General features: G+C 39.9%; 1 pseudogene; it reads right to left on the bottom strand.

Moving 5' to 3' along the window:
* Positions 1-6,725: 6,725 nt before the first annotated feature.
* On the bottom strand, positions 6,726-7,860 carry LOC113008501 (trace amine-associated receptor 13c-like; annotated as a pseudogene).
* Positions 7,861-14,204: the final 6,344 nt, after the last annotated feature.

Genomic DNA, 14,204 nt, shown 5'->3' with positions numbered 1-14,204 from the left:
GTAACAAACGTCTCCTGCTTTAACGCACCGAGATGTCCTTACGGGGCGCTAAACATCAACCTGAGTTCTTTTCAAAAGTCTCTTGCTTTAACGCACTGAGACGGACGCTAGCCGCCTTTTTTTTCTACTGAGTGAATTTACACTGGGTGAGCTAAGTCTCCATTTTCCGGAATGTAAAATTAAAGATCTTTTGAGTTAGACCACTTTGAGCCGTGTCTCTCTTGGCCGTTGAAGAATACAAAGAATGGGATTTAATAGCACCAAGTTATTTAAAATTTTAAAAGTATACAAAAGGATTTTAAAAATGATACAGTATTTGATGGGGAGCCAGTGTAGATTGGCTAGGGCAGGGGTGAAGTGATTATGCCTTCTGGAGCCAGTTAAGAGACGTGCTGCGGCAATTTGAACTAATTGTGTCCTTGGGCAAGACACTTTACCCTACCCTACTACCCTACTACAGTGATGGCGCAATATGGCAGCGTCGCTTCTGTCAGTCTGCCCCAGGGCAGCTGTGGCTACAACTGTAGCTGCCTCCACCAGTGTGTGAATGTGACTTGTAAAGCGCTATATAAATGCAATCCATTATTATTAGTAGTAATGAAAGTGAGGATAAGCTTTTTAAGGTCTTTATGTGGAATATAGGGCTTTGCCTTGGAAATTTGGCATAGCTGGTAAAAACTCATTTTCACAACTGTGGAGACTTGCTTGAGGGAGCTATCCAGGACCACTCCAAGATTTCTAACGGTATAAGAGAGATGGCCTACATAGGACCCCAGTGTATCAGTTAGCTGGTTCAGGGGAATGTGACTATCAAAAACAATAATTTGTGTTTTGTTTTCACTTAGGATTAGAGAGTTCAATAGGGGAGCTACTGTTAACACGTGGGACTGATAGGATTTGACCTGCAGTGCTTCTCAGGTTTGCTTATTTTATCAGTGTTAGCAGGGAAGACACCTGGAAAGTTTTGAGGTATGTAGGACTGAGCAAGTCCCGTCAGCTCCATCTGAACTGTACATTATCTACTGGGTAAGACTCATAGTACATATAGGAGGGCCAGGAGCGATAAAATAAAATGCCATTAAATACAAGTTTCCTTTAATTTCTGAGGAATATTACAGTAGATCTGGATGAAACTTGGTCCAGAGGTACAGTAGGAGTCCCAGAGGAAGAATGTGTTGAAAGTTGGACATCAACTATTGAGGAAGATTTTTAATGAATTTTTGAAATTGACACAATTCTATTGTGTTGACTGTATTGCATTGAATACATGTTTCCTTGAATTTCTGAGAAATATTACAGTAGATCTGGATGAAACCTGGTCCAGTGGTACAGTAGGTGTCAACTATTAAGGAAGAATTTTAATGATATTTTTGAAAATACAAAAAATACAATAAAAGTGTATTGACTGTATTGCATTGAATATAAATGCCCTTTAATTTCTGAGGAATATTACAGTAGATCTGCATGAAATGTGGCCCAGAGGTACAGTAGGTGTTCCAGAGGGGGAATGTGTTGAAAGTTGGGCCTCAACTATTAAGGATGATTTTAAATGAAATTTTGAAAATGACATAATTATACTGTATTAAATTGATTATAAATGTTCTTCAATTTTTGAAGAATATTACAGTAGATCTGGATGAAACCTGGCCCAGAGGTTCAGTAGGTGTTCCAGAGGAGGATTGTGTTGAAATCTGGACATCAACTATCAAGAATGCTAAAATGCTAAAAATGACAGCCTCAACATGGCATTTAGTCTGTTATTAGACTCAATTGGCTTCTCCCAAAATGTAAAAGAACCCACCCACCACTTTAATCACACTCTAGATCTTGTTTTAACATATGGCATAGAAACTGAACATTTAACAGTGTTTCCTGAAAACCCTCTCCTGTCTGATCATTTCCTGATAACATTTACATTTACAATAATTGATCACACAGCGGTGGAGAGTAGACTTTATCAAAGTAGATGTCTTTCTGAAAGCGCTGTAACTAAGTTTAAGAATATAATCCACCCACTGTTATCATCTTCAATGCCCTGTACCAACACAGAGCAGAGCAGCTATCTGAACGCTACCCCAACAGAGGTCGATTATCTTGTTAATAATTTCACCTCCTCACTACGTACGACTCTGGATACTGTAGCTCCTGTGAAAACTAAGGTCTCTAATCAGAAGTATTTGACTCCGTGGTATAATTCTCAAACACGTAGCCTAAAGCAGATGACTCGTAATCTGGAGAGGAAATGGCGTGTCACAAATTTAGAGGATCATCATTTAGCCTGGAGAAATAGTTTGCTGCTTTATAAGAAAGCCCTCCGCAAAGCCAGAACATCTTACTATTCATCACTGATTGAAGAAAATAAGAACAACCCCAGGTTTCTCTTCAGCTCTGTAGCCAGGCTGACAAAAAGTCAGAGCTCTTGTGAGCCAACAATCCCTTTAACGTTAACTAGTAATGACTTCATGAACTTCTTCACAAATAACATTTTTATCATTAGAGAAAAAATTACCAGTAATCATCCCACAGATGTAATATTATCTACAGCTACTCTTAGTACCATTGATGTTAAGTTAGACTCTTTTTCTCCAATTGATCTTTCTGAGTTAACTTCAATAATTACTTCCTCCAAATCATCAACGTGTCTTTTAGACCCCATTCCTACAAAACTGCTCAAAGAAGTCCTGCCATTAATTAATTCTTCGATCTTAAATATGATCAACCTATCTCTAATAATCGGCTATGTACCACAGGCCTTCAAGCTGGCTGTAGTTAAACCCAGCAGTCTTAGCTAATTATAGGCCAATCTCCAACCTTCCTTTCATATCAAAAATCCTTGAAAGAGTAGTTGTCAAACAACTAACAGATCATCTGCAGAGGAATGGTTTATTTGAAGAGTTTCAGTCAGGTTTCAGAGCTCATCACAGCACAGAAACAGTTTTAGTGAAGGTTACAAATGATCTTCTTATGGCCTCTGACAGTGGACTCATCTCTGTGCTTGTCCTGCTAGACGTTAGTGCAGCATTCGATACTGTTGACCATAATATCCTATTAGAGCGATTAGAACATGCTTTAGGTATTACAGATACTGCACTGCAGTGGTTTGTATCATATCTATCTAATAGACTCCAAATTGTGCATGTAAATGGAGAGTCCTCTTCACACACTGAGGTTAATTATGGAGTTCCACAGGGTTCAGTGCTAGGACCAATTCTGTTTACATTATACATGCTTCCCTTAGGCAGCATCATTAGAAGACATAGCATACATTTTCACTGCTATGCCGATGACACCCAGCTCTATCTGTCCATGAAGCCAGATAACACACACCAATTAGTTAAACTGCAGGAATGTCTTAAAGACATAAAGACCTGGATGGCCGCTAACTTTCTGCTTCTTAATTCAGATCAAACTGAGGTTATTGTACTCGGCCCTGAAAATCTTAGAAATATGGTATCTAACCAGATTCTTACTCTGGATGGCATTACCTTGGCCTCCAGTAACACTGTGAGGAACCTTGCAGTCATTTTTGACCAGGACATGTCCTTCAAAGCACATATTAAACAAATATGTAAGACTGCTTTCTTCCATTTGTGCAACATCTCTAAAATTAGAAATATCCTGTCTCAGAGTGACGCTGAAAAACTAGTTCATGCATTTATTACTTCCAGGCTGGACGACTGTAATTCATTATTATCAGGATGTCCAAAAAACTCACTGAAAAGCCTTCAGCTAATCCAAAATGCTGCAGCAAGAGTCCTGACAGGGACTAGAAAGAGAGAGCATATTTCTCCTGTTTTGGCTTCCCTTCATTGGCTTCCTGTTAAATCCAAAATTGAATTCAAAATCCTGCTCCTCACATACAAGGTCTTAAATAATCAGGCCCGATCTTATCTTAATGACCTTGTAGTACCATATCAGCCTATTAGAGCACTTCGCTCTCGCTCTGCAGGCCTACTTGTTGTTCCTAGAGTATTTAAAAGTAGAATGGGAGGCAGAGCCTTCAGTTTTCAGGCCCCTCTTCTGTGGAACCAGCTTCCAGTTTGGATTCGGGAGACAGACACTATCTCTACTTTCAAGATTAGGCTTAAAACTTTCCTTTTTGCTAAAGCATATAGTTAGGGCTGGACCAGGTGATCCTGAATCCTCCCTTAGTTATGCTGCAATAGACGTAGGCTGCCGGGGGATTCCCATGATGCATTGAGTTTTTCCTTTCCAGTCACCTTTCTCACTCACTATGTATTAACAGACCTCTCTGCATTGAATCATATCTGTTATTAACCTCTGTCTCTCTTCCACAGCATGTCTTTTATCCTGTCTTCCTTCTCTCACCCCAACCGGTCGCAGCAGATGGCCGCCCCTCCCTGAGCCTGGTTCTGCCGGAGGTTTCTTCCTGTTAAAAGGGAGTTTTTCCTTCCCACTGTCGCCAAAGTGCTTGCTCATAGGGGGTCATATGATTGTTGGGTTTTTCTCTGTATCTATGAAGCGCCTTGAGGCGACTTATGTTGTGATTTGGCGCTATATAAATAAAACTGAATTGAATTGAATTGAATTGAATTGAATGATTTTTAATGAATATTTCAATATGCAACCAAACTGTCCCGATGGCTGTATTGGGCTATCCCATTGCAATTTGTGTGGGCGCGTGCGTGTGTGATTGTTCGCATGCGCGCACGTGTGCGTGGGTCTAGGCTTTCGATCGGGAAATAACGAGAAAAGGCGCTACCGTAAATATTGGTGTAGAAGCGCAAGAAAATTCATGCGGCGGATAAGAAGCGGCTGGCTTGACCATGGCTCACAAATGACGGCTCACTTAACCGCGGTCATTAATTCCCTCTGATGTTTGCTGTTTTGCTTCCACCACGATAAAAATCAAACTTCATGCACAGCTCACTGTGTGTACTTCAAGAACAGCTTCCCATCTCAAATCTCTGTTTTCTGCATTATTCATTTACTCATTATTACCCACCAGTCTAACGTTGTTTACAGCGCTGTCGGCCGCTGTCTTTTTTTTTTTTTTTTTTTACTTAAATGTCCTTGGACAACAAAGCCTAATTTCTGCTGTTCAATACTGAAGAAATTCAAACTTTTTAAAATTATGCAAAATTTCAGAATATTTTTAAGATTATCTGCTTTAAAAAGCCAGGCCAGGAAAAGCTCCTTCATGTTTTTCTGTGTTTTATTCTCAGTTACTTTGACACAAGGCATCTGCTGTGATGTTACACCTATGATAAAGTCTCACAGTATCAGTACTGATAAATGATCAGAAATATAAATTTCTGACTATCTCAGGCAAAATTGAATCGAATTGGGACCTTGTGAATTGGAATCGAATGGATTATAGAAATCAGTGATGATACCCAGCCCTAGTGAGCAGCTAGGCCCGACAGAGTGGATGCAGCTGTGGGTAAAAAGAAAAGATGAAAAGAACTGTTGATACAATTTTTGTTAAGGCCTGATCCGTAGACAGTGCTCTGACACGGAGCCATCAGTCTCTGAACGCTGAAAAATCACAGTGTATCCAGAAAACACATTATATGCTGTGATAAATGCACTGCCCAAGAGTCCCCTCTCGCCACTGCCTTTCAGCGGCAGGCAGCCGCAAACAGGTTGTCAGAGGAGGCCAATGTGATGATTAAGTTTAACATTGTCTACAATGTTGCCAAAGAGTGCCAAAGCACTTTAAGCACAAGCACTTTTTCAGTAACTTATCTTTTTTGTAGAAATGTGCTCCAAATAAATAACTCTTTGTTGACAAGTTTGTTAATTAATTGTTTACAAATGAATATTGTCTATATAGACCGCAATTTCCCCCCAAAAAAGTGCACATGTAAAACTGTGGTGTTGAGCGTTGCGATTGACCAGTGTAACCGTGGCAAAAAGTTAGTCTAGAGCCTTACATAAGCATAATATATTTATAATAACCAATCATTTTTATCTCTAAATAGTCAAATCCAGATCATACAAACAAATAAATTAGTTGAATATGTCAACACTTGATGACAGTATGCATTCTATTGCTCACTATCACAATTATTATGTAAATAATGATATCGCGGTAGCCCGTCGTGTTTCCTTTTAAGCTTATGCTATTTTTTTTCTTTCAAGAACAATGCAGCAATTTTATTTATTTAGAGAAGACTTTCAGAGCATGTCACAAATAATTGCAAGTGCATTACAATGGATTGACAAATATTGATATCAAGAATATAGTACAGAAAGAAACATCGTATGGCTCCCACAGGACCCAGGATGATTAATCAAAGATTATATGAAGAGATTAAATACTGAGAGAGGCTGGATATACAGCAGAAACTGACATCATGGCATTCTGATATTATATAATAGTACCAACAAAAAAGTACTGCGCCGCGTAAAATTTTAAAATGTTGTCAAGCTGCTCAAGTACCTCTAATAAGTATATACAACATACAATTGATGTAATTATTTTTCTGAGATTTTATCTATCTATCTATCTGGGGCACTTGCTTTTACTTGCTTTTGCTTTTATCTTATTTTGCAATTTTAAGTTTTTAGAGGCTAAGGAACCAAAACAAATATTTTTGATGTATTTGAGGCCACAGGCTAACTGGCTGCCAACAATAGAAAAGAAGAAGTAATCTTCTTCTTTTCTATTGCAGTTTATATATAATATAATATATATTTGCAATTTGAAATATGGAAATATTATTTTATTTATTTGGCTTGACTTGAAGGGCTTATTTCAGTCACAGCATGCTGGCATCACTGGAGCCAGACTTGACTATTTGAAATGTAACAATAAGTTTAACAGATTTTCTAAACCATGGGTAGAAAAAGGCATAGATGATAGGGTTGAGACAGGAATTAAAATAAAACAAACATAAAAAAAGGTAACAGATAAAATATCAAGCAGTGTGTCCTGGCCTGAGAGTATTACACTGTAATATGGGAATAGGCATATCAGAAATGCAACAATAACAATGCCAAGAGTCCTAGCTGCTTTCAGTTCAGATTTTTTTGGACTTACTTTCCCCCTCTGTGTGACAGCTGGAACATGAGGTTGCATGGCCCGAATCTGAAACACGGCCACGGCAAATACTCTTACATACAAAATTACGATGACAGTAATGGGAAGGAGGATTGTCAAAATAAGATCGGTAACTTGTATTGCAAAGTCAACATAAATCACACACTCTCCAAAGCAGGAATTAAATCTACCTGGTTTATCCAGGTTATCCTTCAAGAGCACACCGACTACTAGGAGCGAGCAAATCCAACACATTAAGACACAGGTCTGAACTCTTTTTGGAGTGACTTTGGTGGGATAATGAAGAGGATCACAAATGGCCACATAACGGTCAACTGAAATGAGCACCATGGTTCCTACTGAGGCAGAAGTAACAACTATGTCGAAAACATAATACAAGACACACATGAGGTCACCAAGATACCAACAACCATCTACGAGCATACTTTGAAAGCACATATTGAGACCCACAAAGAAATCAGAGACTGCCAGGGAGAGGAGGAGGTGGTTTGTAGGAGTGTGGAGCTGCCTGGAGAGATGAGAGATAGAAAATATATATTATTTGTAGCATCAATTATTCCAGCCGATCATCCACATCAAAACATTGTCAAAAAGTTGTTCTGTTTAACTTATTTTATGTCAGTCATTTTCTCCTGTACAACTGCTAGACTTATAAATGTATTAAGTATCTACTTGAAGTGGGAGATGGAGATGATGACCAGCAGGTTTAGAGCCACAGTAAGAAGAGAAATGATGGTTAGGATTACATAAATAAGCACTGAGTCTGAGGGAGAACGCTTTACTCTACTGCAGGAGGAGTTGAGATTTGGAAAGCAGAGTTCAGTTTCTGCCATCATCAGTTAGAAGTGCTTATGAGCCCCTGACACCTTTCTAACAAACTCAAATGTTATAACGTTGTCCCTCTTCTAAGATTCTTTCTCACTTGATGACTAAAGTCCCTCCTCTTTTGAGGAACATGAAACAACTGAAAACAGTGGGAGAACACCCAGGAACCCTGGCACGCTGCTTCACAGCGACAGTGTTCCTGGTTCGTATCTCTTCAATGACACTTAAATACAGGTCCTCTGAGAGAGTTTGCATGCTCTCCTTTTGCCTGTGTCCATTTCCACTTGGTATTTCTTTAGTTCCGAGACATTACTCTGGTCCCCTCCCTGACTATAACTGTTATACTCTAGTGTGACCTGTGGGAGGTGCTGTTGTAATAGGAACTGAGTCAGTTCACAAGGCTTAATGCTAATACAAAATATTTCTATACAGTAGCACCAATCAAACAATTTACAATTTAATAAACAATAAACAAAGATCTACTTTATTAGATACATTAAAAACTAGAAAATTTTATGATAGCATGAAGAAGACAGGATAAGCACTGCAGGGAATATATTAATGCCCAACACCATGTGTCACATTGGACAATTTTCTTGTGTATATTTTTGCTCATTTAGATTCAAGTGTAGATCACTGTGCGTTCAATGCCCATCACCACTCAAGCTCACCACGGTACATGCAAAAAGCAATGAGAAAAATCTAAATTTCCATGCAGCGCGTTCACTGTCTGCAATGATAAGAAGTGATTAAATCACTCTAAAACACAATCAATGCATTAATTGGTGCTTTCTAATACAATAAAATAGCAATAAATAAACAAAATAAGCAACCACAAAAATAAGAACAGTCCTCAGCTCTTTGCTGTCAAGTTAAACCAGTTTTAAAACAAATTGCAATGGCCATAGGCGTTTAAGGACCTCAGCCCAGTCAGTCAGAAATCCACCCCAGCAGTAGCAGCTTGGCCATCTGTCTCTAGGTTAGGGTCACATCTTAATAAGTATTGGCAAGAGTGGGCAGAGTCCACTACAAGTTTCCCTACAGGCATGAAACAGTCTTTTTTCCTAAAGGGGTAAAAATAACTTTAAACATTGACGTCAAGGGAGCTTGCAAAGAAAACTTTACCAAAACTTGAGCAGAACGTTTTCTGTGATCCACATCTCCAATAGAAGGCTATGCCACCCACATTAAGCTGTCTTAGAAAAGTTAAAAGGCCAAATAGCACTGCTTAGACCAGGCATTCACACAGCTCCAGATTCACACAAAAGATCAACTAATTACCTGCACCTGTGCATATGAAAGGGGAAAACCCAGCCCTATATACGAGGGCCGGTTCCCAGACTCAGGTCTCACCTGTCACACTACGAAGAGTCTTGATGTTTCTGTCAGAGTTGATTCTTTGAAAACTGTAATTTGTGCAAAGTCACATGGCCATTGCTTGTATGTGCGCTGATAAAAATAATTTTTCATATTAGGATGTAGCCTTTGCATGTAATGAGCAGTCTCGTTGCTGTCTGTCGACAGCCTGAACGTCTGGGATGCCAGAAAAAAGCCCTGGGATGTGAATTTTTGGACAGGCTGGTGGAGGACTTTTTTCCACTCAATAAAAGTTAATGTGAGAGTTTTCAATGGATAGGGGCAAATGGAATCTCATGGCAGGATGCTGTAAACGGACCAAACGTCAGTCAGGAGAACAACCGAGAAAATCCATCCACAATACGAGGTTAGTCATTAATATACTGCTGTATGGGCTGTAAGGGTTTAAAAACTGAGCTTTAAAATGATTAGAGGTAATGAAAACCAAGAGAAGCCGACAGTGATCACTGACTGTTTTTAGGGGCTTGTTGAAATTAAATAGAACAAGATACAAAGTATTAAAACATGTTAAAAACACATGCAACAGCCTATGCTGACTACTTTGGGCCCAGAAGCAGGATTTATCACGTCATCACTTAAAGACTGGATAAAGAATGAATAATAAGGGCGATAAGACACACCCTTGAGGAGAACCTGTGGAGGAGAACACTCAGACAGAACCCCATTTAATCTAGAATCCAGCCCACCAGCTTTTTCTTGATTTCAAACTGTTCTAAAAGTATTTTAATTAAAATATGGGGCTGTATTGCATTAAAAGCAGAAGAAAAATTGATGAAAAGAAGTCTTGCAAAAGTCCCTTTACTCTCTACATCAGGGGTCTGCAACCCTGGGCATGCATGCCATAGCTGGCATGCGAAGGGTTAACTGATGGCACAACACGCAGTGAATTAATCTGAAAATGTGCATTAACCAATAAATGAGGTGCACATCGCAAATTAGCTCGCATAGACACATTAGTTGTGCCACTTCTTAATGATGGTATCTTAGCTAACAACCCCAACAACCACATTCAGCTTGTAATTGGCTAAAAACAACTTAGCCTACCCTACCTTAGCCCAGAGGGACGTTGCGCTAGCTGGCATTGTTTTCAAGCGATATTGAAATTTCCACATTGCGACACTTCAAATGCTTCAGGAGCTGTCCGCTCAGCGCAGCATCAGCACCACGGAAATACACGGATACATCTGTAGACTCAAGACTGATCAAACCAGAAAGCTTTAATGAGCAGCTGGATTTGTCTCACCATCTGGACACAGAGGACATCGAAATGCAGCTGATCGAACTGGAAAGTTCGACTCTGTGGGGTTGGAGAACTACGAACGCAGCTGGAATCCATAGCTGTGCATGTTCATGGAGCTTGCATTTTCACCTGCTGGACATCACTACCTGACTAGTTTAACTGTCTTCAGAACAATACAGAGGTCTTATTGACAGTACTTGGCTCTACATGTCTGTGTGAGCAGATTTTCTCTCACATGAGTGTCCTCAGGTAGCCGTCTGAATGCTGGATACTCGGAGACCTGTGTCTCTGAGTGGGAGACCAGAGATCACATTAACATGTGTATCCCTGTAATACCAAACATGCCATATTGGCACAGTTTATTTTTCTTATCATTGTTGTGTGGAGACTATAAATAGCATTTGTATTTTCTGCTTCACAGTTCATTTGCTGTTATGGAGTTTTTGTTATGGATAAAAAGTCTTTTTTTGTTTCAAAATAGCTGATAACTATTCGCTGATAGCTGCCAACTAGGGCTGGGCCATATTATACCGTTCACGGTAATACCAATATAATGTTAGGCAATGATAGGAAAATGAAATATCGCGATAGAATATGAATAAAACCCGCATGCGCAGTGCCTTTGTTTTCATACACACATGGCCGATTGTTGAGTGAAACAGATGAACCAGAATTGGTTTGTAAAAATGGTGCAACTTCAGTGATGTGGAACTGGTTTGGTGTTTCTCAGTCAAATACATGACAAAGCACATTTTTTTGCAGAACATGCAAGCGGCCGTCGTTATTACCGTATTTGTCGGACTAAGATGCTCTTAAATCTGGGAGTAATCTGGGTCCTAAACTCCGAATTCTTCAGGTCAAACGAACACTGCAGCATCACTGAGAGTTAAAAACTGTTTAAATTCTTTCATCTTTAATAAAATGATCAGCATTGCTGCTTAACCAGGTGAAACTATGAAGTTTAACTTCCAGGCATCCATGAAAACAAAATTTATTACATTTAACGGAGTTAGAAGTTAGCAGGAAGCTAGCGGAAGTTAGCTCGCTAGTTTTGCTAGTGTGGCAGGATGAATGTTATCCTTCAGTCCAACCCACTTTCAGCCTGGCCCATTAGGGGGCGCTGGTATAAATAGTGGCCATTTGAGTGTCTCTGCGTCGCTTGCCTGTGATCTCCTTTTTGGTCACCTGACTTCCCCTCGGTGTGGTGGAGATCATTTGCGGGTTATTCTTCTGAAGCCTCCATCGCGGCTGGTCGTAGCTATATAAGCCTCCTCTGAGCTATTCTGCTTACGTTCTATGACACGGCTTACTTGGTACATAATCAACTTTTGTTACGCTCTCTGCCTTCTATTGTTCTTTTATAGTAATTATTTATTATGTTTCGCAGGAAGTGTGGGCCGTAGTTTTGCGCCAAGCTACGCGAACTGAAGTGCTGCTGTTTTGCTTTGCTGTGCTTTTACCGTCTGTTCCCGTTGTGAGAATTCTCTCCCTGCTGCTGTCAGCTTTTACAGTGGACGTCGGCGTGGACAACGGCCATATGCATGCCGGTTATCTGAGTCAGCTGGCGTGCATATTGATTGACTGTTAACTTTTCGTCGTGTGGACGGCAAGTTGGAGCAGTACGGCGATTCCGTTTGCTCCAGATTTTAGAGTTTTATCCAGATTGTATGTTTTATTGCTTTTGATTTGTAGTTTGGATTTTCTGTTACACCACTGGTGGGAGGCCCTTTTTCTAGCTGTAGATCACCAGTGTGGTCCTGCAGTTGGGTTATCCCCTGGTGCTACACATTAGTTTGTTGTAATATATTAAAATTTTCTTTGTTTCTTTTATTCAGATGCGGAGTGCCGACGTGGAGGAGACTAGGGTGCCTTGGTGGTGGGATCCCTTGAGTGTACACACCTGCCTTGTCTAGTTTATTAGTGTGAGTGTGTGATAGTGTGTTGCACTTGTGTTTTGGTGTGTTTTCTTTCTTTAGTTGTGTGTGGCATCCCTGCCCCTCCACTGGTAAGCCTCAGCTCTGAATACCTTTTTAAGCATATTTGTACTTGAATATTTATGATTATGCTTTTATTCGGTGTTTTAAATAATTACCAATAAATTGTCAATTTGTTTATTATTGAACCTCGTCTCTGGATTGAGTATAGCGAACCTAAGTGCCTTTTTGGTGATTTAGTGTTATTTCCAGTATTCTCTGGGTGAAATTCCCAGGGTGGCGTTGTCGTTCTTTAAAACTGAAGAGTATTTACTTTATATCCCAACCTCGTCTTGCCACACTAGTTACCTAAGCATGATATTGCATGTTCTGAGTGAGAGATTTCTGGAAAAATTCAAACGTACAGCTCTGCTATCACTTCCAACATAAATGAAGACAGGAAACTAAACAGCAGTGACGTTTAGGGTTACTGAAGTTGGGCTAGCTGGTATATAATGATGTGCTACCTGATCGCTAGCGACACAGCTATGTTAGCATAACATAAACAGTGAAGCTGGAGGACGGACACTAACACTTTTCCACTCACAAAAGTTAACGTTAAAGTTCCTGATAGTTAGAGACAAATGCAATCGCATGGCAGGATGCTGTAAACGGACCAAACTTCAGTCAGCAGAACAACTGAGATAATCCATCCACAATACGAGGTTAGTCATTAATATACTGCAACAACATGGGAATAGAGCAGAATTCATTCATTAATGAATCAATGGTACAGAAGTGGAGGAAGCAAGAAGAATGAGTTGAATAAAGTTTGATTTATCTGACTGCTTTGTTTCGCTTAATGTGCCTTATAATCCTGTGCACCTTATGGTCCGAAAAATACGTACTGCACACTGCAGTTTAATGTTGCAAAGCACCTCTTTTGTCACGGCTGGGGGCAGTCGTGTGGTGTGTGAAAAAAGGATCCAAAATGCAGGTACTGGCTGGGGTGCGAGTGAGTGTTTATTTACAGTGGTGAGAAGGTGACAAAACAGGAAGAGCAGAGCGGGGAGTAAACAAACCTAAACTGGGAAAACTAACGAACAAAACTTAAACCAAACACGGAGGAGGAGCAAAATGCACAAAGAGAGATGGCAGAGAGACGCAGAATGAGTACCGAGTAACATAGAATAATGCAGACTGTTCTGTCCTTATTGTGCGTCCCTTTGCCCAACTTGACAGACAGCTAACGGTTTCAATGAACATTGGAGGCGGAAGTAAGTTTAAGGCTTTTTACTTCGTCAGTAGTTCAATGATTGACATCCTTTTCTTCCCGTAAAACTAAAAACAAACACAAAGTAAATGTCACAAGATGTCTTTTCCTTTTTACACACACACTTCTAGGATATGAACTATACTGTTATATAGTATGTGTAATCAACAGCGACTCAGTATTGATCACAATACAACTTAGCGAGTTTAGCTTCCTCAAAGATAAACATAGCAGATGAAATAACTGGTTTCTAAACAAATCTATGTAATATAAATGCACCAAATAAACTTGTAAACATGTTGTACATTAATACTCACAAGCAATAACTCTCCAAGGCAGAAACGTTTTAAAGAGCAACAACATATTCTGCAGGCTAACAAGCGACCAGCTTCCCGTTTCCTCTACCCACAGGAACACAGAAAAGCCCCACCAAAATAAAAGCTGGTGAGTATTCCCATTATGACCAGCAGAGGGTGCTGAAGAGAAAGAACCTATGCATGTCATAACACAGACTGACATGGAATTAAACAGACGACACAACAGAGAGCA

This window comes from Astatotilapia calliptera, chromosome 16, assembly GCF_900246225.1.
Source record: "Astatotilapia calliptera chromosome 16, fAstCal1.2, whole genome shotgun sequence".
Classification (NCBI taxonomy): domain Eukaryota; kingdom Metazoa; phylum Chordata; class Actinopteri; order Cichliformes; family Cichlidae; genus Astatotilapia; species Astatotilapia calliptera.
This window is presented reverse-complemented; position numbering and strand designations above follow the sequence as displayed.